The 24,046-nt window shown below is 40.0% G+C and overlaps 1 protein-coding gene and 1 long non-coding RNA gene across 6 annotated transcripts in view; one reads left to right on the top strand and one right to left on the bottom strand.

Moving 5' to 3' along the window:
- Positions 1-24,046, top strand: part of GRM7 (glutamate metabotropic receptor 7) — an 855,283-nt gene that overhangs the window by 656,729 nt on the left and 174,508 nt on the right. The window lies entirely within an intron of this gene.
- On the bottom strand, positions 15,529-16,855 carry LOC113594638 (uncharacterized). Its single transcript, XR_003415052.2, has 2 exons — positions 16,706-16,855; positions 15,529-16,132 (listed from the first exon to the last, which is right to left on the bottom strand). It is a non-coding gene; the product is annotated as an uncharacterized LOC113594638 (long non-coding RNA).

Raw genomic sequence — 24,046 nt, 5'->3', positions numbered from 1 at the left:
AATGGAACAACCATAACTGATTTAGAAGACCCAGGGCTGAGGCAACTGGAGGAGGATGGACATCTAAAAATTATATGTGTATTATATATAATACTCCATTTGAAAAAAAGGTAGGGGAAAGTTGAAAGAGCACTGGGCAGTTGATGAAGAGTATTGCTTTACTAATGAATCTGAGACAGTCACAAAATAGTTCTAGGAGCCAGCTGGGATGACCACTCTTGGGTGTGGGAATGTCTTGGAAGTCACAGGAAGCACAAGGGAAGCTCAGGGACATGAGCAAGAAGCACTTCTACAACTCTACCTCTTTACCTAACCTACATGTGTTCTATTTCCTTGACTGCATAATAAGACTCTTTATCAGGCATTGAAAATGTGGACTATCCACTCCCCATACCCAGGGAGACCAACAATAAATATTCCTCAAAGCATCCAATAGAGCAGAAGACATCCACTGGGAATTTTTGCTCAATAAAGATATTGTATAACATTATCCAAACTGCAGGGAGTCAAGGGGAGTTTAAATCCAGCTGTTGTTTCACTTGCCACACTGTGCATCTTGCTAGATGCTTCCACCACCCCAAGAAGAGCATCATCCCACAGTCACATCATCCACTGGCCAGGCCAAAAGTCTAGGGGTCTGCATCTGCACAGGAAGAGTAATACCTTTTAAAAATTGGCACCAAGCACAAGAGTTGGCAGTGGCCCAGCTCCTCAAGATGCTCACGGTGAGGAGCTGGTGCTTTTCTGCTGGGCCTTCATGGGAGACAATGTTCAGGAACAATAGGCATGGGTTTTAATTCTTCTTTGTGGAAGAACATAGTACCAAAAGGTCATGACAGCCATGAGCTGTCTTTATTTGTGATTCTGAGCCAAGGGTTTGAGGGCAGGTGGATCCCAGGAAGCATGGCGAGGTCGTAGGGAAGAGAGGAAAGCTAATACCAGTTATCACTATTGGCAACTGGAGCTATTCCCCCAGACACTGTCTGATGGACTTTATAGGACACAACTTAGAGTTGTCTCACCAGGAACAAAAACTCAGGTATTTAATCTAATGACTCCTGTTTCTCATAGATGAAGGTTGAGCCTGGGGACATGTGGTAGCCTACTAGAAAACCTCAATCATCCCTGCCTTCTGGTATTTGTGCCCTTGTGTGGTCTCTTGTCACAATATATCAGGATAGATCTATGTGACCGGTAGAATAGGGCAAAGTGATGGGGTTGCCACTTCCAAGGCTAGTCTGTTAAAAACTTTGTGGCTTTTGCCTTGTTTTCTCTCTTGCATCACTCACATGGGGAAAGCCAGCTGTCACTGAGGAAGCCAAGTAGAAAGGCTCTTGTAGCTCCTGTTGGTTTCCTTCTTACAAGAAGCTATTTTAGGAATGAGTGTCCAATTCTGTAGCTTGAGGCAAACAGCAGGGTCAACCACAGCAGATTCGTGAGAATTGGGAGGAAAGGAGAGTAACTCTCCAAACAAATAAAATAAATACATGCAAAGGCAAATGGGTTGGTTCAGTTTTAACCCCAGTCTCAATGCAAGAGGCTTCAGGTACTTGCTTTTCATGTTGCATTTCCCCAAAAACAGTTGTCCCAAGGCTTAGACCTGAGGTCAGTTGCAAAAAATGCTTTAGAGGCCTGATCATGGCAGGCCCTGTGCTAGCAGAGCTTATTCCTCAGAAATGGTATGTGTAAGCTTCCTTCCTTCTGGAACACAGGCTGGTGGGGGAAGGCAGCCCAGGGAATGATCATTTTCATGTAAATGCTTCAACTAACTGCACAGGTGTCTATCTTTAGGGGAGAAAGTCTATTGTTTTGACAGATTCTTTAAGGTACCCCAATGTGTGAGAACTACTGACCAAGGCTGGTGTGGTCTGCAATTTGTATTAACAGGGCAGAAAAGAGAGCTTCAGCACAGTTTTCTTCCTGAAACTTGTCTTGGCAAGATGAAAATAGTATTTGGAAGGAATATGCTTCGCAGCAGTGTCCAAAATTTAACTGGGTTTAAGCTTATCTTCTTGGTTCTGCTGGTTCCATGACTACAACAGGAGTTTCTGCCCATGTCATTAATGCATTTTGATATGTAGCCTTTGTCTGTGGCCCTCTTTGACTGTTTCTGCCCCTGGGCCAGGAGCCAGCCTGCCAGGCTGTAGAAAGTATATCACTAAATGTGCACTCTTTCCTCAAGGCTAAAAAACACCAAGGTTTAGTTTAACTAGTTCTGTTGGTTGAGAAAAGTGTATAAGCATGTTGGCAGTTTTTGTAGTGTTGGTAAAATTACATTCAAATCAGTAACATTTACTGAGTACCAGCTAGATGTCAGATTCAGAGCTTATAAAGCAATGCAGTGCTCCACAGCAACCAAAAAAGAAAAAAAAATTAAGGTGATGAAAAGAACATAAAATTAAATACAGCTTAATTGTGTTCTGAGGATTCAGAAGGAATATCAGCTGTTCTAGGAGCATTATTTATCATGGATCTTGTTTTTCTTGCTGTTTTTGTTCTTTTTCTAACAAAATCAAGTGAGTAGATGCTAGGTAAACCTGGGTTACCAAACAGGTTATCAGAATAGGGACTTGGCAAGTAGGATGTGATTTTATGCTTGACTTTGGCTTGTAAGAGAGAAGCTGAGTTTTTCCCACACTGTGCCTTTGTATTTCAGAGAGGAACTCAGAGCAGCCTCCACCCCCAAACTAAGTGTCCATTTGCCAAATGATGCAAAAGTTGGTTCCTCTTCATGGACCTCTAAAATTAACTTTCAGATGGTTGATTCTTATAGATGAGAACTGGGATTCTAAATACTCAGAGGCTATAGAACATGAGGTGATTTATTGTGCCTAGATCAGCAGAGAACTGGGGGCACAAAAGCTAAGTAGACTATACCTCTCCGCCCAAAGCCTTCACCCTAACATTTCTTCTCTGGCCTCTGGCTGGGTTTTGTGCAAGCTTATGACCAAAAAAAGTCCCTACAGCAATTAGCATGTGTAATGCTGTGAAAAAGAAAATTTGCTTTTTTTTTTAAATTTTTTTTTTACATTTACTTATTTCTGAGGCAGAGAGAGACAGAGCATGAGTGGGGGAGGGTCAGAGGGAGAGGGAGACACAGAATCCGAAGCAGGCTCCAGGCTCTGAGCTGTCAGCACAGAGCCTGATTCGGGGCTCGAACTCACAAACCATGAGATCATGACCTGAGCCGAAGTTGGTAGTTCAACCAACTGAGCCACCCAGGTGCCCCAGGAAAATTTGCTTTTTGCTTATGAATATTAGGAAGTTCTTCCAAATGGAGTGGCAAAGTTTTTCTTCCTTTTTTTGAAAGCCAGTCCCCTCATCAGTCCCTGACAACCTGGTAAAGACAAACCACTATCATGCAGAAGAGGTGTGCTTCAAACTCTAGGGTGTTTCAGCTTTAAGAGTTCATTAGAATTGTAAATGAATTGGCACAGAGTTGAATTTCAAAGATGGCTTGTCTTACTTAGTCATTAAAATATCTTGTGTGTCTTGGTGGCACAGTAAAGAAATGCTTTCTGTAGCTCTTTACTTTCCTTGATTCCATCAGCTTTATAATAAGGACACCTAGCAATTTAAATAGCATTCCGATACCTACTATTGTATTTGATTCTCTTAATAACTTTGCATATGGATTTTCTTATTGAATCCCCATTTTAAAATAAGGAACTATCTGTAATCAAAAGGCAAATGAAAACAGGTGTTAGCACCCATGTGGAAAAATTAGAACCCTCTTTCTTCATTGCTAGTGGGGATGTGAACTGGAGTGGCTGCTTTGGAAAATAGTTTGGCATTTTCTCAAAAGGTTAAAAATGGGGTTACGCGATAACCTTGCACCTTGGCTTCTAGGTGTTTTCTCAGGAGAGTCAAAAATGTATATCCCCACAAAAACTTGCACATGAATGTTCATAGTAGCATTGTTCATAATAGTGAAACAACTCAATTGTCGACTGATGCGTAAGTAAACACAATGTGGCATATCCATGCAAAGGGATATCATTCAGCTAAAAAAAAATGAAGTCCTGATGTGTTACAATAATGACTAGACTTGAAAACATTATGCTAAGTGAAAGAAGCTTCCCTCCCTCCCTCCCTCCCTCCCTCTCTCTCTCTCTCTCTCTCCTCCTCACCTCATCTCCCTTTCCCTCTGCATGATTCCATTAATATCAAATGCCCAGAATCAGCAAATCCATAGAGACAGAAGGTAGAAGAGTAATGGCCAGGAATACAAGAAAAGCAGGATTAGGAGTGACTGCTAATATATGGGGTTTGCTTTAGGGTGATGAAAATGTAGAACTAGTCAGTAGTGATGCTGTATAAAAGTTTGTGAATCTATTAAAAGCCAACTGATTCTGATACCTGAAAATGGAGAATTTTATGACATGAAAATTAGATCTTCATTACAAAATATGTGTTAGAAAAAAATTAGGAAATAAGATTACTGAAAAGTGATTTAATTTACCCAGCAAGTGATACCCATTGGCAGAAGAATGGGTTATTAATAAAATTGCAGCATACTCAGAGTAGAATATTACACAGAAGTGAAAATGAAGCAACTGCAATTACAGGCAAGGGCGTGGATGGAACTGAAACACACATTCCAGTGGAATAAAAAGGAAGTTGAAGAAAAATCCAGAGATTGTTGAGTATGTATATAAAGCTTGAAAACATACGTACACCGTATTAAATAACAAGAATTTCAACTGAGTGAATTTGAAGATCTAATTGGCTTTATTCAGTGATTCATGAGTCAGCCAGCATCCCACAGAGAAAATAGATAGGACTTCTACTGAACTGTAGTCAAGGAAAAAGGTTTTTAAGGGCCAAGAGGAAACGTAAAAAGGAAATTATCAACAAATAATGTGTTGTTTTAGGGGCGCGTGGGTGGCTCAGGGGGTTAAGCATCCGATTTTGGCTCAGGTCATGGTCTTGCTGTCCATGAGTTCAAGCCCCGCGTTGGGCTCTGTGCTGACAGCTTAGAGCCTGGAGCGTGCTTTGGATTCTGTGTCTCCCTCTCTCTCTGTCCTTCACCCGCTCATGCTCTGTCCCTCTCTCTGTCTCTCAAAAATAAATAAACATTAAAAAAATTAAAAAAAAATAATAATGTGTTGTTTTAGGTAAGGTGGCCCTTCAAAGGGGAACAGAAGGGGTCTATCAGTAAATTTGCTACCACTGCCCAGGAAATTCCATGTTTGTCTGGTTAAAGACCACATTCCTGGTGGGAGGGGAAGGTGGGGACTGTGGTTATGTTAGATATTAAGTCTTGGTTTGCTGACATAAGACTTTAACATAAGTGGTTCCATTTTGGGCTTGTGGTTTTCTTTTTAATAGTTGATATATTTGTAAGAGGAAAATATATACATATTTAAAATAAAACCAAGCATTAGTCATCACAATGATAGGGGTTGAGAGAAAGACAAGAGTCTGGCAATATTCTGGTCCTTAAATGGCAAGTATGCTAAACATCAACATTTATTATACTTTATTATATATTGTACATATTCTTTTCTGTGTGAATATGATATTTGGTTAAGCCATAGGACATTGAAATTTTTCTTGGTCAAAAATAGTCAAATATCAGAAATTTTCTATTCAAACATTTTGGACACACACTTCCCGACACTAAATTTAACATGGTACACACATTATGGAGCCAGATTTTGTACCAGCCCTCATTGGATTGTGATATAGTAATATTAACAGTAGCAAGAGTTGGTAACTTTCTTAGATGTTTATTATGTGTAAATCTTCCCAGCAAGTCGATGGTTCATACTTATCAGAATAAATTATGGAATTGTTTTATAAACTTACCCCAAGTGACTTCAGGAATTCTAGTTTCTATGTCTTTTCCACTGTCCTACATAAAAACACTGGCTCCCATATCAAAGCCTAGCTAGTGCTTTCTCTTCATCTTCACTGTGCCGATCTTAGTCCATGCCACCACCATTCTCTCTCTTTGCTGCTGCAAGTGTCCAGTGTTCCCCAGCTGCTGTCCTGTTTTCAGTCACTTAGAATGAAATCTGGAGTCTTTACTGACATCTACAAGGTTGTATTAGTTCCCCAGTCTTGACATAACAAAGTACCATCTACCTGGGGGATTAAAACAACAACAGAACTTGCAACAAAATAGTTCTGGAGGCTAACAGTCCTAAATCAAGATACTGGCAGGGCCATGCTCCTTCTGAGTCTCTGGGTGGAATCTTTCCTTGCTTCTTTCTAGCTCCTGGCAGTAGCTGGAAATCCTTCACATAATTTGCCTTATAGCTGCATCACTCCAGTCTCTGCCTCTTTCATCACATGGCATTCTCCCTGTGTGTCTGTCTCTCTTTTCTTTTCTTAAAGGATCATATTGGGACAGAACCCAGCCTAATTGCATATGACCTCCTCCTAACTTGATTACATTTGCAAAAGCCTTATTTCCAAATACAGTCACATTCTGAGGTACTGGAGGTTAGGACTTCTATGTATCTTTAGGAGTGATACAATTCAACCTATAATAAAAGTCTTTCAAGACCTGCCTAGGTGTCTATTACCGAATGCCTGCCTGTCTCTCACTGTGCTCCTACACTGATGTTTCAGTTTCTGGAGCATCTAAGTTAGTTTCTACCACCAGCTCTTTGCATGTACTGCTCTCTGCCTAGAATATACTCTTACAAATTCCTCTACCTGGAATATACTCCCTTGACCTTCCTATTCCTTTCTTCATCTTTGTTTTTATGTCTTAACTTCAAATACCACCTGCTCTAAGATGCATTTCCTGTCTCATCCTCTCTTGAGCAGGACCTTATCCCTCTTTATCATTCTCCTTCTCCTTCTCCTTCTCCTCTGATAGTTTCCTTCATAGCCATTTGTAGATAGTTACAATCAAGTTACAAATAAATTTAGCTATTTTCTTGCTTGTGTTTTGCTCCACGGCCCCCTACCCCCAAATAAGACTCTGTGATGGGCTGGGATCTGGACTGGTTCTCAACTGTAGCACACATACACAATAAGTATTCTAAGTTTTTGTTCAGATGAATAATTGAATGAACAAATAAGTGAATGAATAAACCAGAAGCAAGTATGGAAACACAAATCTCTGTCAAGAAGTCAGTCTTACATAAAAGGTTCAGAACAGAGAGGTTAATATGAGACAGATTTTTCAATTTCATGGCTTACCATGTGACCTTTGACAGTGCCTCTATGTCACCCACCTGGTTCAATAACTGAGGAGAAGGCAGAATAGAGGGTAATGGGTGGTAGTAAAGGCAACAACAGAAGGAGAGTTTGGGAGTTGATCAAAAAGCAGAGATATAGGTTAGGGCTAGCCAGGAAGTTCTCAAAGAAAAAATCTTAGCTCATGGGCCAGTTCCAAAAAAAAAAAACGTGGAGGACAGTATTATCCTGAAGCCACTTTGTGTGTGGTTTTCACATTAAGCTAATTGCTCTGGTTCCAGCTTTGCCACTAGGTTACAGGCCAGGGAAACGGCCCGTTACACTTAGTAGTTCAAATCTTGGAAGTACTGTGGCAGTGCAGAAATTTGGAAAGTCTATACTTGGGATTTTATGGAGGAAAATTTCAGTAAGAAGCTGTGAAGAGAGAATTGGCTAGAATTTAATAGAAGAAGAAAATTCTATGGCTGTGTCTTTAGAAGCCATAAATCAAGACCAAATCTGCAGCCGCAGTGAGCATTTGCTGCGAGGGACAGAAGATAAAATACAGGTCTGGGGCTGGTGCTGCACTTGAGTTAGCTTTAAATGAGAGGCACAGATTCATCTCTGGGCTTATGCTGACCCAGTAAAAGCTAACTCTCACTGCTCTTTGGGAAAAGACATAATGTTTTCCTTAAATCAGAGCTTTTCACTATTATGAGCCAATTGTATGGATTATACATTTACATTAAGGAGAAATTTGACATGAAGCTCTTAGTTGATTACACCCAAGAGGGAGCAAGTCCACTGTTTGGTGTCCAGAGTAGACAGACTTTATCTAAAATTCTACTTCTGTCACTGGTAGGATCAAAGAGCATACACACACTTGGACAGGAATCAGGTGGAGAGGGCTCTAGATGTGAAATCACCTTTGCCTCTCACTTACCAGGTAGGGGATCTTAGTTAGCTGTCAGCCTAATTAAGCCCAGTATCTCTATTTATAAATGGAATATTACAGATGCCCCAAGAATCCCTTCAGGTACCTGGAGGTACCTTCCAAGTTGTTGCCTACAAGAACTCACAGCTACCTGTTCTCAAAGGTCCCTGTATCTCTGCTCTTCTAATACTCATGACCTATTTGCTGTAGTTCTCTGTAGACCAGCGTTTCTCATTGGTGTTACATTAGTGTTCTTGAAGGATTATTTTTGGCACATTTTTTCCTAATTGTGCTGTCCCCTCCCCGTGATATTTTAACATCTCAGATATTCTATCAGTTTGTGTCCTGTAGTCCCTTAAAGGGTCACAAAATATTGTAAGATTTAATTTTTTGCTCCCCCCCCCCAAGAATTCTTGCCCTTTTGGGGCAATGTTGCTGCCTGTTGAGAATGCATGCCCCAGACTACAAATTACAGACTCACAAGAAGTTATGTGTCTTGTTTATAACAATATCCTTAGCACATAGCACATAAGAAATGCACAATGATATTTATTGGATGAAGGATCAGTTGATGAATGAGGATTAACTGAAAACAAGGTAAAGAAATTGCCTAGTCTTATGCCTGGTACATAGCAAGAAGGAAACATAAATTTGTTCCCACTTGTGAAAACCAGTCCAAACCTTACAAGAGCATTGTTCAAAATTATCTCATATCTTTGTTTTCATCTCTAACCTAATTGTTGGCATATTGAGGACACATGTCAATTTCCTATTGCTCTGTATCACTGTGTCTGTTAACTTTTTAAATTAACAAATACATCAGAGGCAGAATTAAAATGTAGATCTCCATCATCCTGGGTTGAAATAATTCCAAGAGTGTGGAGATCTCTCCACTAGTGAAGGAGTGGAGCACAATACCTTTACTCCTAACCACCATTTCTGTTTCATTGAAGTGTTTATTTTTGCAACCTGGAAGCCCTGGGTAGGCAGATGAGAAAGAAACCTTGTACTTTCAGGTAGTGACGTATTCACCTCACTTTTTAACCAGAAATCTTTGGGATGAGAAAGCTACTACTTGCAAAAGGAGAACTTTTCCCTGAGAATTTGGATACAGCAAGAATAAGGACAAATAAATTGAATCTAGACTATTAGAAGTTAGGAGAGGGGGTAACTTGAGGCACAGGGACAGTGATTTGGAGGGAGAATGAGGAGCTTTAAAGGTTCTGGGGAGTTTCTCTTTCCCAATCTGGGTGCTAATTACACAGATATGTCCACCTTAGGATAATTCACAGCTGGACCCTTATAATTTGTGTATTTTTATGGATGTGCATTATCATTTAACCAAAAAGATAGACTAATTAAAACCAGGGAATGAGGACTGAGCCTTCTAAAGGTCACTTGCTTAAGCAAGTTACTCTCCTCTCTGAGCTTTGATTTCCTTCTTTGTAAGCCAGAAATAATACTAGCATCTACCTCACAGATTTAATAATAGAATTTAATGAAACATAGTATACAAATGGCTTAGCACAGTGTCTGGTTCATTGATTATTAATTATGAATTAGCTGGTATTCATCAACATTACTAATTTAGCTGAAATTTACTGAGACTGAGTTAGAAGTGTCCATCACTGTCAATTCATGAGCAGTGGCAGTTTGAGTATAGAAACAGGATGAGATGTAGACTCTCCTCAGCCCCAGCATTTCATCATGAAAATTTTCCAGCACACAGAAAAACTGAAAGAAGGGTAGGATGAACTCTTGTAGACTAACCATTGAGTGTATTCTACACTCAACATTTTGGTAGATTTGCTGTATAATGTATCCATTCACCAATGCATTCCTCAGACCCTAGTTGGGCTTTGTGTTAGAGACCTGACCATGGCCCTAGAATGAAGCTGGTTAAGGAAACTTAGTAAGGAAAACAATAGACTAGTATCAGGAAAATACCCCAGGTGAATTTACCTGAATGGTATTGCCTCTTATTGAATGATTCAGGTCTTCATATTTAAACCTCTCAGTAGGCCGTAAACAAAAGACACTTGCCCTGGGAAATGGAGGTAATACAGCTTCATGGCTACTGTGTCCTATGCAAAAGCAAGTGAAAAACAAAGCCTTTGGGTGACCTCAGCTTGGCCAAGGGCATATGCTGCATAAGATGTAAATTCTTCCCAAGCTTCTGAATTCATGAATTAACACTGACCTTACATTAGTCATATTTTCCACTGGATGGATTCTGAAAAGCCTGGAGATATTTTTCTCTTATATACATGCTGAGTTTTTATATTCTAAGTTTTCTGTAACAACTACGGATCATTTGTACAATAAGGCCATTTTTTTGGTTCCTGCTTTAATAAATCATGGTTCTGCTTTAATGAATAAAAACAAATAATTTATAATTTGTCCATTAATTATTTGCATGTAAATGTGACTATTGGAGTAACTTACTAAGCCATTGAAAAACATTTTCCACTGCCAGCTGAGTTACACTCTATTTAGTAACCATCTCTTTTGGGGGAGAGGTCGTTTAGTTTTATTTTGTTTGAAAGCAGGGAGGTGCTGGGAAACTAAATCAGATTGAATCTCATGAATATGAAACATCATGAATCCACCAGGCCTAAGGTAGAAAGAGAGGATTCAGTGAAAATTTAGTTAATTGAAGTGTTTATTAATGGACCTGTCCTATACCAGATCGATGAGGAAGGCCCTTGGGAGAGTGGCCTTTCTCAGCAAAGCCATCCACAGGGTGAATTTTTAATAGCTGGCATTTTCCAAACTTTGCTGCACATTAGAATCATCAAGTCAGCTTCAAAAAATCCCAATGTCCAGGCCCTACCCCTTATCAGTTAAGAAATTCCAAGATGGAAACCTGACATCAGTGTGTGTGTGTGTGTGTGTGTGTGTGTGTGTGTGTGTGTGTGTGTGTTAAAGATCCATGGATGGTTCCAGTGTGTAGCAAAGTTTGGCAAACACCAGTCTAAGAAAGATCTTCCTTCCCTATCCATGCCCACTTGTACCAAAAGGTAAAACAAACAAGCAAACAAACAAAAATGAACAAGATGACAAAAACAAAGAAGTACAAGTATAAACTACTCCTTAGCCATTTAATAAGAAGCCTCATTCCTTTGGCTCTTGAAAATGCAGTTGACTTGAAGACAGGTGAGTCGTTTGGCTAATTGGAGATCATTTCCTGAGGAGCTAGTTTGGAAAAGAGAATGGTTAGATTGTAGATTCCTGAAGGAAGCCCAAGGAAGGCAAGGTGATGGTGGAGATGGGTTAGAGAAAGACAAAGGGGTAGAGTGGCAAGGACAAGGAAGGAAAGTAGGGTTAAAGGTGGATCAGGTTTGGATTCTAAAAGCTTCCAACCAGGAACCCAGAGCATGAGTGAGAAAAATATTCTGAGAGACACCCGGACTACATCTAATATGGAAAACCTAAGGTAAAAAACATCTTCAAAAATAGTATCAAGGTGTTTGCTTGGAGTATGGGGAACAGGGCCATCTGTTACTCAGTCTGTATATCTCTCTGGTTCTTCTCCTAACCTTGACCCCTAGGAAGGAAGGGGTCTTTGCCTGACTCAGTTTAAACCCTCTCTTGAAGCCATCTCCAAGCAGCAAAGTGTGAGTTCAAGAACAGACGTGAGTATGGCTTGGTTGCCATGCTACATGTGCCTCCTTTCTAAGAGCCTCTCTCTTCATTTTGTCACGGGAACCAATATTTGAAACTTTGTAAAGTTAATGTGAAGACGTAATGAAATCGTGACTGAAAGCATGTCCCGCAGTGTCTGGGACTTTCTAGGACTCAGTATTTTACAACATTTGCTCTTAACCCATCAACTAGCATGGGATGTGTTGTTCAGTTTTCCAAAGTTGGCTTTGTAAGCAGAGCGCAGAAAGAGTATGCCAGTGCAGAAAGAGTTCACCTCCTTGAAGAGAGCTTTGGGGTATGGCAGTGGCCGGTGTATCAGCTGACTTAAATATTTAGGAAATCTGAGAGGTAGTTTTTAAATGAACATTAAAATTAAGTGGCCTCAACTTACAATCCAATAAATTAAAAACAAAGTAAATACTCAAAATTCATACTTCCTAATAATTTTACTGCATTGTACTGTTATCTCTGTGATTGAGGTCATTTACTTCTATTGAATTCGTATAGTAGAAATACTGTATAATTGTTTACAGTGCTTCTCTATGACATCACATTGCTGACTTGTTAACGGCCACGGTAAATATTTATAGTGTGGAAATCAACTAAAAGTCAAGGCTTTCCTTCCCCCCCGCCACCTTACTGACCTGGTTATAAACCTTTATCAGCACACCTCTGGGTGTTTTTGGGGAGAAGGGATGGGTGCAGATCAAGCACCTTAATTAGTATTACGAAGGACAGGTGATGAGTTAGACCCAGAGAAAGATTTTCCCAAAAGGTGCTTAGAAAACCGAGGGAGGAGAAAGAACTTTCACAGTCTTATTCAAACCAGGCAAGATGCTGAGGAAAGAAATCCAGCGACTAGCAGTAGAATCCATGCTGCTTTCTAATGGTGAAATCAATTCTGTTTTCACAAGTGACGATGATGCCAGAAGCTTATGAAACTGCCTAGTGAAATCCAAGGAGACCAACTTTCCCCATCCTAAGACTTGATCTTGCAGAAGAGATAATCCTTGATCGTAAATTTGTAGTGTTAGCAATTTAACTGAATTTTTAAAGTGTACTGAAATGGTCCAGACAACCAGAAGGTATGGAAAGTCATGAAGTAAACATAATACCATCTTTCTAACACCCTGTGCTCTCTGTACTTCTGCTCTTTTTATACATCATTTGTTCCTTATTTGCATATCCAAGTAAATATAAAATGTTTCTTTTTTACCACTATCATTCTCCCATTTATTGCACAAAATGTTGCATAATATACTCATTTGCTTTTTTTTTTACCATTAATAATAGATTTTCGTTATCTTCCCATATGAGTGCACAAAGAGCTCCTTCATTTTTTTAAAATACTAGCTGAAGAGTATTCCATTATATGAATGGACTCTACTTAATCAGTTATTTCATTGCCCCCTAGGTTGTAACCAATCTTTTGCCATTGCATAATGCTGCAATGAGTAACTCTTTGTAACAGTAGCAACATAAGGAGTGTCTGCTTCCTGGCATCCCAAGAAAGTGACTGAGTGGTCGAAGCGTTGGATTTTGCCAATCTGACAGCTGAGTAATGGTGTCCCCATGGGATTTTAATTTGTGTTTCAGTTACTCTGAGGGGCCCTCACTTCTCTTTATAGGTTTAGAAGCCATTCCCCTTTCTCCCTTGTCTTGTCTTTTTTTTTAATGAGTTCTCTTTTCATATTCTTTTCTCATTTTCCTGTGTGGAGGTTTGGCTTATTTCATTTTAAAGCCTGTAGACATCACCTACAAACCTCCAAGGATGGAGCCTATATTCCCATGACTGGTGAGATCTGTTTGTTGTGGCCATCCTGCCTAAGCTTTTGGGTAGCTGGGGCAATTGTAATATGGGATGGTGCAAGCGGGTAAGCTCATCTGAAAAGGAGAGGCAAGTCTGCTCTGAAAAGATTTGTCCATCAAACACAATACTGACAATCTGCATGTGAATTAGATGGCTGCACAGAAACTACACACTGTAAAGTAAAAACCAACCTTCAAGCTCAAGTCCAGTCACACCCTCTTAGCTTCTCTCTCTCTGCCTCTGTCTGTCTCTCTCCTTTGACCCTGATGGGGCCTTCCCACCTCACCTGAGTAAATTGTGCCTCCCATTTTCTCCACACCTTTCCTGGCTGTGTTCACTTTGCCTGGCTGTGTTCACTTTGCCTGCATTGCCGAAAACTCATGTATGCTGGTGTTTGTTTGGTCAGTAGCTGTAGTGTGGTGGTAACACCACCAGGTCTGGAGTTGGATGGTGTGGACTCAAATCTCAGTTTCCTCACAATCTCCTTCAGCATTGAGGGACTTTATCTTTCATTCCTTAAGCCTTGGTCTCCTGCTCAGGAAAACCTAGAAAAAAATGTTGCATGGTAGTTAGGATGTGGCTTTTAGAGGTAGTTAGACCAGAGTTGGAATCCTTGCTTCTCTTCTTCCCAGTCATGGTAAGTTAATTGGGAAAATTACTCAATGACTCTAGACCTGTTATCACATTCATAAAATAGGAAACAAATCTCCATGGGTCTGTCACATTTCTGCATGTTTTGTGAACAAATTAATTCAGCTTTTGTTCCAGACTGGTTTTTTCAAGGATATTTATATCATGAACACTGTGGAAGACACAAGTTTCTTCTTATAGAGCAGATGAAAGATTTGTTTTCTGTCCAGGAAAATAAAAATAATGTCCGTCCATGTTAGAGCTTGGAAGGTATATGTGTGCAGGCCCTATGAGATCCTGGGGTTTTCTAAACTCAAGGTCCTTCATTTGTAATGCAAACCACAGCATGTACAGCATCTATCTGGCCCTTCTTCACATCACCCTGTGAGAATTGGGGCCCCAGAAACCAGCACAAATGATGTGACTCTGGTTATTGCTATTACTTTGAATAGTAAATGGTACTTTGTCTCTGACCCAGGGCTTGCATATCTTCTACCAGCATCCAAAAGACTGTGGTAGGCTAACTTGCTAGTTAAAAGTAGGGTGAAATCTCAGAACCTTAACATTTCTTGGCATTTATTTCCTGGATGTGTTGCAATAATTAAATGTAGTAAAGTCTGTAGCATGTATGGCATTGTCTATGCCTAGTCCATAATAGAAAGTAGGTCGAAACTAGAATTATTATTTTTCTGGTTATTATTGTTATGATTATTTCATTACTTGTTCCAGAGGATTGATGTGGGGAATTAGGTGAATGATATTAGTGGCTAGTCCATGGTGGGTTCTCAGGAAGATTTTTTTTTCCATTCATTTAGTGTATCGTCTTGGGGAGGCTATGATAGCAGGGAGAGACCATAGCCCAGTTTCAAAGGATTCTCAGTGTGTTTTCAGTAAGTCAGTTAAAGGAGAGAGGTCCTACAGGGCAGGGGCCTCCCACCTGAGTGTGGGTTTCTAGGACCCCACCCTCTGTTCAAACCTTCTATAAGCCATGCAGGGTAGACTTTAACCAGATCTAGGGACATAATTTGGTGCTGCATTCTAATTTTATATTAATACTTCTCTTGGGGAAGAATATATACAACCTTTGAACCTAAAGTTTTCATTTAAGAATACACTTAAAGACACGAGCATTTCTGATTCTTGACTTAAATTTCATTAAGCACAGTTCCCATGTCACTGGCAGTGGGAGCACTTTGTGACCTGACCCCTGATCACTTAGTTGCCTTCATTTCCCGCCCTCCCAATATTCCATTAACAAATATTACCGGGTGTTTGCTGCAGGCTGGGCATTTGCTATTAGCTATGGTAGTAGATGAAACAGATTTGGTCACTGCCCTCACAGAGCTTACAATTGAGCAAAGAAGACAGCAGTAAGTGAATAACATACAAATAAATTGTAACTGCCAGTCAGTGCTGTAGAGGACCCGAACACTGTTGAATTAGTTAAAGTAACCCACTCCCACATCTCAGCTGCTTATCATAATAATGATTTCTTTCTCACGTTGGTCACAGGCCAGGATGGTTAGACATTGTGGACTGGGGTTGGCGTGGAGATGGAAGGACCTGGGTTCCATTCAGTCTTTGAAGTGCCCAGACTGTCCATTCGTCCATGTTGCCATTTCTAGGGCCTCCTCCCTTATGTGGCAGGTGGACAGCACTAAGGCAGCTATTGGAGGGGACGGCTCTATGGGAAGATCTGCCAATAACACACACCAGTCTGCTTATAGCATAAATGCAAGGGAGGCTGAGCATGGACAAGCTGTGTGCCTGGAAGAGCCTTCGCTTGTTTTCTGCCTCGAGGATGAAAATGTAGAGAATAAGGTGGTCAAGTACAGTGTTGCCCAGTGTGACTTTGGTTAGGAACATAGCTTCTGGAGTCAGGCTGCCTGGGTCTCCTCCTGGCTCTGCCTCTTGCAAGCCTGGCAGTTTGGCTTTAGTGATCCAGACTCTCCATGCCTCCCTCTTCTCAGCTGTGAAACCTGGATGACAATAACAGAGCATTGTTTTGTGAGCAGTGACGTGGAATACCTGATACACTCTATAAATAACATTTAGCATAGGGTTTGATTAGTTTATTCCAAGCACATCATTCCTTTAAATTATTATTGTGGTGGTCATTAGTAATGATACGGCAAGACCTGAAGGAATTAGAATTTTAAATCAGAGCGGCAGAAAACACTACTGTTTCTCCAGTACCATATGTCCATTTCCATGTCAATGTGACATTTCACCTGGTCCTTTGCTAACCAGCCCTATCACCTCTTCCCTTCCCTTTGCCTGGTTATATCAGGCTCCGTGCCTGCCTCCTTACCAGGACTCTGACAGGGTAGATGTGTGGCTTTCGTTTTTACTCAAATTTTGTAAGTAGCTATTGGGCTTTCCTGTCACATAATATGGTAGGTTCAAGTTGCTTTTCTCCAACTGTTAGTCCTAGCAGTCTATGTATCTTTTCATGGAAAACTAAAACAGTATTATGACTGCCTGAATCCCAGGTGGTCTGTTAGGCAGTAGGAATCTTGAATTGGCAGATATGTTCAATTATTGGTACTTACATTCAAGGCGGACAATTGCAGTTAAGGAGCAGAATCACTACTCAACACAGTGGAACAGCTAGCAGCCCCTCATGTCATCAGTCTGAAATGTTTAAAGGGGAATCAGCATTTTGGATAATTAACGTAGATTAAGTTGTGTGTTTGATTATTTTCACCCTCTAAAGTAGGGTTTAAGAGACATAATACTTGTCATAAAGATCCATTGTGATCCAGACAAAGTGCCTGGCATGTAGTAAGCATTGAGTTATTCCTACCTGTGGCTGTGTATAGTTTTAGTTTACATACTGATTTGACTAATCTTTGTTGGTTGTCTGTTTGATGCTAGGCCTTGTGCTGGCTGATAAGGACATGGTGGTAAACCAAAACATTGCCCTTTTGCTCAGTGAACTTGCCACTTGGTAGGGGAGGCAGATGACAATCACATGCTCTCTCACATACCATATCAAACTGCATCTGTGACAGTGAATGATACTATCAGTCCATTATAAGTGAATTTCACCAAGATGAGAGATTAGGAATGACTTCTTTGAAGAAGTGATCTGGGAGCTGAGGGCTGCAGGATGGAGCAGGAGCTAGCTAGGGAAGAGGAATCTATCAGAAAGAGCCATGTGTGCTCAAAGATCTCCTATACGGGTAAGCCTTTGCAGAAAGCTAGGGGATCATGTCATTTGGGATAAGGCCAACGAAGTATGTCTTGAAGGCCACAGTTAGAATTATGGTACTTTGCTTAAGAGCATGGAAACACACCCATTTATAGGTTTTAAGCAGAGAAGAGTAGGGTTGCTGTGACTAGATTAGACTAGCCTTTTGAAAGATACCTGTATGTGGCAGATGGAGCCAAGCAGATGTGTTTGGATGAGCATGGAGATTCTTCTGAAAGTCCAGGGTTTCATGAGAAATGAAAAGAGTTCACTCTCTGGGGATAAAGATGGAGAGTGAGAAATGAAGTTGGCCAGGATAGGCACTTAGAAGGTTTAATTGACAGGACTTGGAGATAGATTAGTTAGGGAAGGACAATATGGAGGGTCACTCTCCAAGGATTCTGGATTCCTCAACTGTGGGCATAGCCATTCTTTTCACAGGGACAGTGCCTGATCGAACAGATCCTCAACTAGTTTTGAAGTTTGAGGATATATTTTATAATTAATTTAAAATTAAAACTAGAATGGCAATATTTGTCAATTCAAAAAAAACATATTGAAGGAGGGAAAAGGAAATAAATTACCATGTATTCATCACTTTCTGTGTTTGGAGTCTTTTAATTTATGTTCATTCATCTTTTTAGAAACTTTTAAGGCAGACACTTGCCTCACTGATTGAATCAGAAAAATGTTCTGAAAGATCTATTGACTTGCCTAACAATACAAAATAAAAGATAGGGAAAATATGTGTTGGGTCTCAGGCTTATATGAGACCAAAATCTACTGCAAGCTTTCTACCACAAAATATTTCCTCTGTACTTATTTCATGTTGGATTCCAGCCCTGGAGGAATTTATAGGAAGATGTAAATGCAAATCTTAGAGAGATGATGGTTATAATTCCACAGTGGAAGTTTAAGCAAGATGCCCTGGGTCTTTAGAGGAGGAAGCCTAAGATTTCTCTGAGCCTTCTAGAGAAGAAAGACTCTGAGCGGGGTCAGAGAAAGAGATTCACTTTGACCAGGGTCAAGGATGCACAGATGTGGCCGGCCTCTATGAGATGGATAGACTGATCACATGAAGAGGGAGAAGAAGGAGGGTGTGTAAAGACATGTTAACGCTACTAGAATTGTTGCCTACATTTAGAGACCCAAGTTTGTGCATGAAAACTGTAACTGAACATCATATTAAACATACTTGATAACAGTAAAAGACTTAACCTCATTAACAATCTTCAAATAATTTATAATTACTATTATTAAAAATAATTCTGAACAGAGGCATAAATATGCAAATTTCCTTTTCATTCCCATAAGCCAGCCATTTATAAACAAGGCAGATCTTTTTATATCTGAGTGTGACCTCAGAGAGCCATAGAGTCCAGTGAAGAAGGGAACAATCCTTAGAAATAAGCAGGATTAATAATTAATGACTGCGGTTTTGAATCCCTTGGAGCTCTTCTCTTTTTTCCTCCTGGGTGGGGAGGGAAACACGGCAAAATTAAATAAGCACTGCAATTAATGAAGATATTTTTACAGATCTACTAAAATGTGTACAAGAAAGTAGTAAGCTTGTTTGCCTCTGGGAGTTTGGTTGCAAGAATGTAAAGAAAGTAACTCTTAGTAGTATGAGATTGAGTACCCTTTGAATTTTTAAAAGATAGGTATCTAAATACATTTTTAAAAGCCCATTATTTTTGTGTCCTTAAAGCCATCAAGATTATGGACTCAGACCCTTAACACCAGAGCCCAGGTTTCCTCATTCACAAAGCCCAGGGACTAATTCTTCCCTTGAATGGTTTATAATGAGGATTAGAGACTGTATATATTTAATGCCTAGCATTCAGTTCATGTTCAATAACAATAATTGTATTATTGAAGAGTAAAAACCTTTTTTCATAGGCTGTAGCTAAATAAAATATTTTCTGGCTGCGTTTTAGGTCTGAGGAGGTTTTGCAAGTAAAAATATTGGCCTGATATTGAAAAAAGTAAAAGAAAATATGTGAAGGCCTCCAGCATTGATAGAGTGTTTCTGGGCTATAGGAGAATTCCACATTCTAGTGCCAGGAGCCAAAGGGAGGGAAGAAAATAATAATAAATAACAGCAACAACAATAAATTGATTAGTATTATTATGCTCAGAAAGCTTATCTGACCCAGGTGCAAACTTACTTCCTCTTCATCTCGTTGTATTTCCTAAGAGAATTCGAAGTTCATCTATTTCAGTAGATTGCATTACCTAAATGTTACTGACATAGTTTGGGCATTAAACTATTACCATTTTCAACTTTTGGATTAAGAAACTAATTACAAGGCTTTAATAGATAAATCCTAGCTGCCAAGTCTTATGATTATTATAGTGCTGTCTATAAGGCTGAATAATTCTTTGATCTGTTCACATGGTAACTGTTTTGTAAAAACCATCTGTAAGGTTGTATTCAATCTTCAGAGCAGTCCTCAAGAATTGTGTTCAAATATGGCCATTGAAATCTGGGAAGCTTGTTATTAAAAGCATGTCCAACAAAGTGGTTAATTTTCCTCCGAGAAGATGTCAATTAACCCTAATAGAATTATTTTGGTACTGATTTTGTTTAATCAAACATCACAAAATAATTGAGCTCAGAACAAATGGCTTATTACAGAAATGTGCAGGTTGGCAAGAAAGACTAGAGAGTGCATTTCAATAATGCATATATATTAACAGTTACTTTTTTTCATTAAAATGGGCAGTTACAGAGGGACCTGGTGCTCCAGGCATCGATGGGATGTGTGGGCCTTACATCACTGCTTGGTTTCTCATCCCACAGAAGGTTCAGGGCTCTGACAGAAGGGAGCACTTGGAGGTTTGAAATGAAGGGAAAGTGGTGCTAATTTATCACCTAACAGGTCTGGGGTGGACAAAACCCAAGGTTTGTGACACACATTGATTTACAGACTTCCCACAAGCCATCCCTGCATCCAGGGTCTCCAGAAACATCTTTAAAAACATAATTTCAGCCACTATTTCAAACCTCTGGCTGCACATAAGAATCATATGGGGAGCTTTTAAAATCTACTGATATATAAGCCCTGAACAATTAAATCAGACCCCCTCTGGCTGGGCGGCCTTGATGTGGGTATGTTTCTTTTTTTCCTTTTTTTTTTTTTTTCTTTGATGTCAAAACCTCCCAACATATCCAGGGCAGAGTACTATGGCTTTGAGTCATCAGTCATTGTACAGGGTTATTTTGCAACTTCTCTGCAAAGGTGAGTTAACGTAGAGGATTAGTTTGTCAAACCCGATTTGCACAAATCAGTGATTTTACCCAGCATATTAGCTCAGGCCACTGTAACAGAATACCACACACTGGGTGGCTTCAACCTCAGAAATGTATTATCTCCCAGTTCTGGAGACTAGAGTCCAAGATCAAGGTGCCAGCAGGCTTGGTGTCTGCTGAGACCTCTCTTCCTGGCTTGTAGATGCCAGCTTCTTGCTGTGTCCTCATGTGTCCTTTACTGTGTACATACACACACTCCTGGTGACTCTTTACGTCTTATGAGGGCGCTGGTTCTGTCAGACTAGGGCCCCACCCTTGGGGCTTTGTTCAACCTTAATAATCTGCTTAAAGCCTCATCTCAAAATAGAGTCACATGGCATTAGGGTTAGGGCTTTAACTTAAGAATTTGGGGAGGACATTCTTCATGTCCATAAAACCCACTAACAAGCTTTTTACTTTGAATTCCAGAGTTACAAATAATTGTGAGACACAGACAAAGTAGGGAGAGGTCTGAAAGTATCAACACCATCCCCTGGGTCCTTTCTTGCCTTCGGTCTCTGGGTAAGAAATGAGGTTTGTAAGTAATTTATGTGGCTACATAGAAAGAAAAAACTTTTTCTGGACATGAAACACCATTATTTTAAACTTAGATAGGCACACAGCTTACAAGGTGTTTTCTAGGATATCATACCCTGTAAATTGATAGATTCTAGCTGGTTTGTTTAACATAAGCAATTTCACACTGACTAGGTACATCCTGGATAGGAGCATCCCAGAGATAAGAATCTCCAGCTGCCATTGGTTTGTTTGCCAGGAAGCCCATTGTTATAAAAAGGAGACTTGACTCAGCAACTTTTTTTTTTTTTCCGGAAGATGCCCCCATATTCACTCTCCCCTACTGCTCCATAAAGGAGGAAAACAAATGGTAGCCTTGCTGATAACCATATCCTTCATAGTAGGATGCACAACAGTTCTGGGTTGATCTCCTTCTTAGTCTCCGCCCTTATTGAGAGTGTTGTTAATCCCACATCTAGGCTCTGGACATTCTGACTTCAGTTCCTTAACACTTTGCTGTTAAGGTGTAGTCCTTAGACCAGCACTGTCACCTGGGAGCTTGTTAAAAATGCAAAATATCAGTCCCACTCCAGGTGGACTAAATCAAACTTTGCACTGTAACAAGATTCCCAGGGGATTTGTTCACAAATTAAAGTTGGAGAGGCACTGTTACAACATGCCAGTCTTCTCAGCCTCAGGGCCTTAGCAGTAGCCCTGTTAATTCCCATGCTTGTGTCCTTACCTTTCAGGTCATAGCTTAAAAATTACCTTTTCTCTTTATCTATGGAGAGGAGCTGCCCCCTTGTTATTCTTGCATTAGTACATTATTTATTCCCTGCTTAACACTTGTTATAATATATGTTTTATTTGTTGTATTGTTTATTTGTCTTACTAACTTAAGCTCTTTGAGGTAAGGAATCCTATCCAACTGGATCATCAGCCATATCCTAATCAACAACACTTTGTGTATACTGGGTAGACAGTAAATAGTTGTTGAATCAATAATAAGCAAACTGATTTTCCATGATCTGGTGCCTGTCTGTGTCTGTCTCTAACATTATCTTCTTTATTTTTAACTTGTACTCTGTATTTCAGCTCAACTTAAAATACTTATAGCCCTTTATCCTCAACCCCATCCCTGAATTGAGTGTTTTCATGCTTTCTTGGATTTGTTTGAGCTGCTCACTCTTCCTAGTTGCTTTCTCCCCACTTTTGTCCCTCTAAAGAGTGCATATTCATCCAGAGACTCTGCTCCAGTATCCTACAAAGGCAGGTAAAGGATCAGTTGGGCCACAATTGTATCTTGAGTTACATTGGATTTTAGTGACATTTATGTGCAAATGTCCAGGATGACACCAGAATCCTATTGAGAGAGAAGAAGTAAGTGTTTCTCATATCTGTATTGTCATTGCTTAATGTGGTGCATGAGCACGGGAGCTTCTTAGTGGCCTTTGAATTAGGAGACAGGAGAAATACAAGATGATGTCTGGAGGATGATTTAAAAACATGTCTCCTTAAAAATTTTGCTGTGAAAGATCCTTTCCAGACATCATAGTTCCTGTAGTCCTGTATGCACTTTCCATGATGAAAAAGTACTTTTCATATCCCTTTATTTAGTTGTCTAGCATTCCTGGTTAGATAAGCTGAATCAAATAAACACTTCATTTGCCTTGCTTGCTGAAGATAACCTCGCTTCTCCCTGTAAAAATAAACAAATATGCTGTCCCCATTCATTCAAGCTATCATGACCAAATATCATTCACTGGGTGGCTTGTAAACAACAGAAATTGATTTTTCACAGTTCCGGAGTCTGGGAGGTCCAAGATCAAAACATCAGCAGATTCGGTGTCTGATGAAAATCTGCATCCTGGTTCAGGAACCCCTGTCTTTTCACTGTGTCCTCATAGGGCTGAATGGGTGAGAGAGTGCTCTGGGATCTCTTGTGTAAGGACCCTAATCCAATTCAAGATGGCTCCACATTAGTGACATAATTACCTCCCAGAGGCCCCATCTCCTAATATCATCCCATTAGGATTGGGCTTCAACATGGGAATTTGGGGGAGAATTCAGTCCATACCATATCCTGTTTGGTTTAGAGGTCACTTCTGTCTTAGCTTTGTGAACTTTAAATGTGTGAGATCATAGACTCCATTTCTTAATTAGTCTAACATCTCCACAGCCTTCTGCAAAACTCCTTATGGCATGGGACAGAATTTAGTGGCGGTAGATGACTGCTTACTTAGATGTAGTGTGAACGATACCAAAAGGCTTCTTACCGAAATATGTCACTACCACATCTTCTGAGCTGACAACTGAGCCTATAATTCCAATTATTTGAGTTTTTTCCTTGGATTAATGTGGAGGTGTCTCTTAAAGAGGTAAATTTCCAATTCATCATTGAAAAGTTTATGGTTTAAACACTGCTGCCTTAAGCTCAATTTGTAGGCAGCTGTAGCCCATTGCCCTGTAATATGAAAGTTAACTTTTTAGTTTGGCTTGCCTGATGTTCATCAGGAAGACACATTTGGCTCAGTCTTGCTGACCTGAGTAGGGGAGAGGACATGCCAGTTAATAAGGCTGTGTGGTCAAAGGGGTGGAGGCAGTGAAAAAGAGAAAGCTAAAAAATTCATGAATACTAGTTTATTCTCTTTCTTATGAAAAAAAAACCCAGAAGAAATAAAAATACTTACTTCAATTGAATATTAAGTGTTTTTAAATAGTCTTATATATACAGTTGTATTTGTTTCTCCATTAGCTAACTCCACTTACTGGTGAGGAAATGAAGCTTCACGGGAGCCAAAGATTATCCAACTAGCATCCTGATGGGTGACAATCCATTTCATGTTCTTTGACCTTCCATGATGTGAAAGATTACACTCATCCAAGAAGGGA

This window comes from Acinonyx jubatus, chromosome A2 (assembly GCF_027475565.1).
Source record: "Acinonyx jubatus isolate Ajub_Pintada_27869175 chromosome A2, VMU_Ajub_asm_v1.0, whole genome shotgun sequence".
Lineage (NCBI taxonomy): Eukaryota > Metazoa > Chordata > Mammalia > Carnivora > Felidae > Acinonyx > Acinonyx jubatus.
Note: the sequence above shows the minus strand (reverse complement) of the source record. Positions and strands in the feature narration are given on the sequence as shown.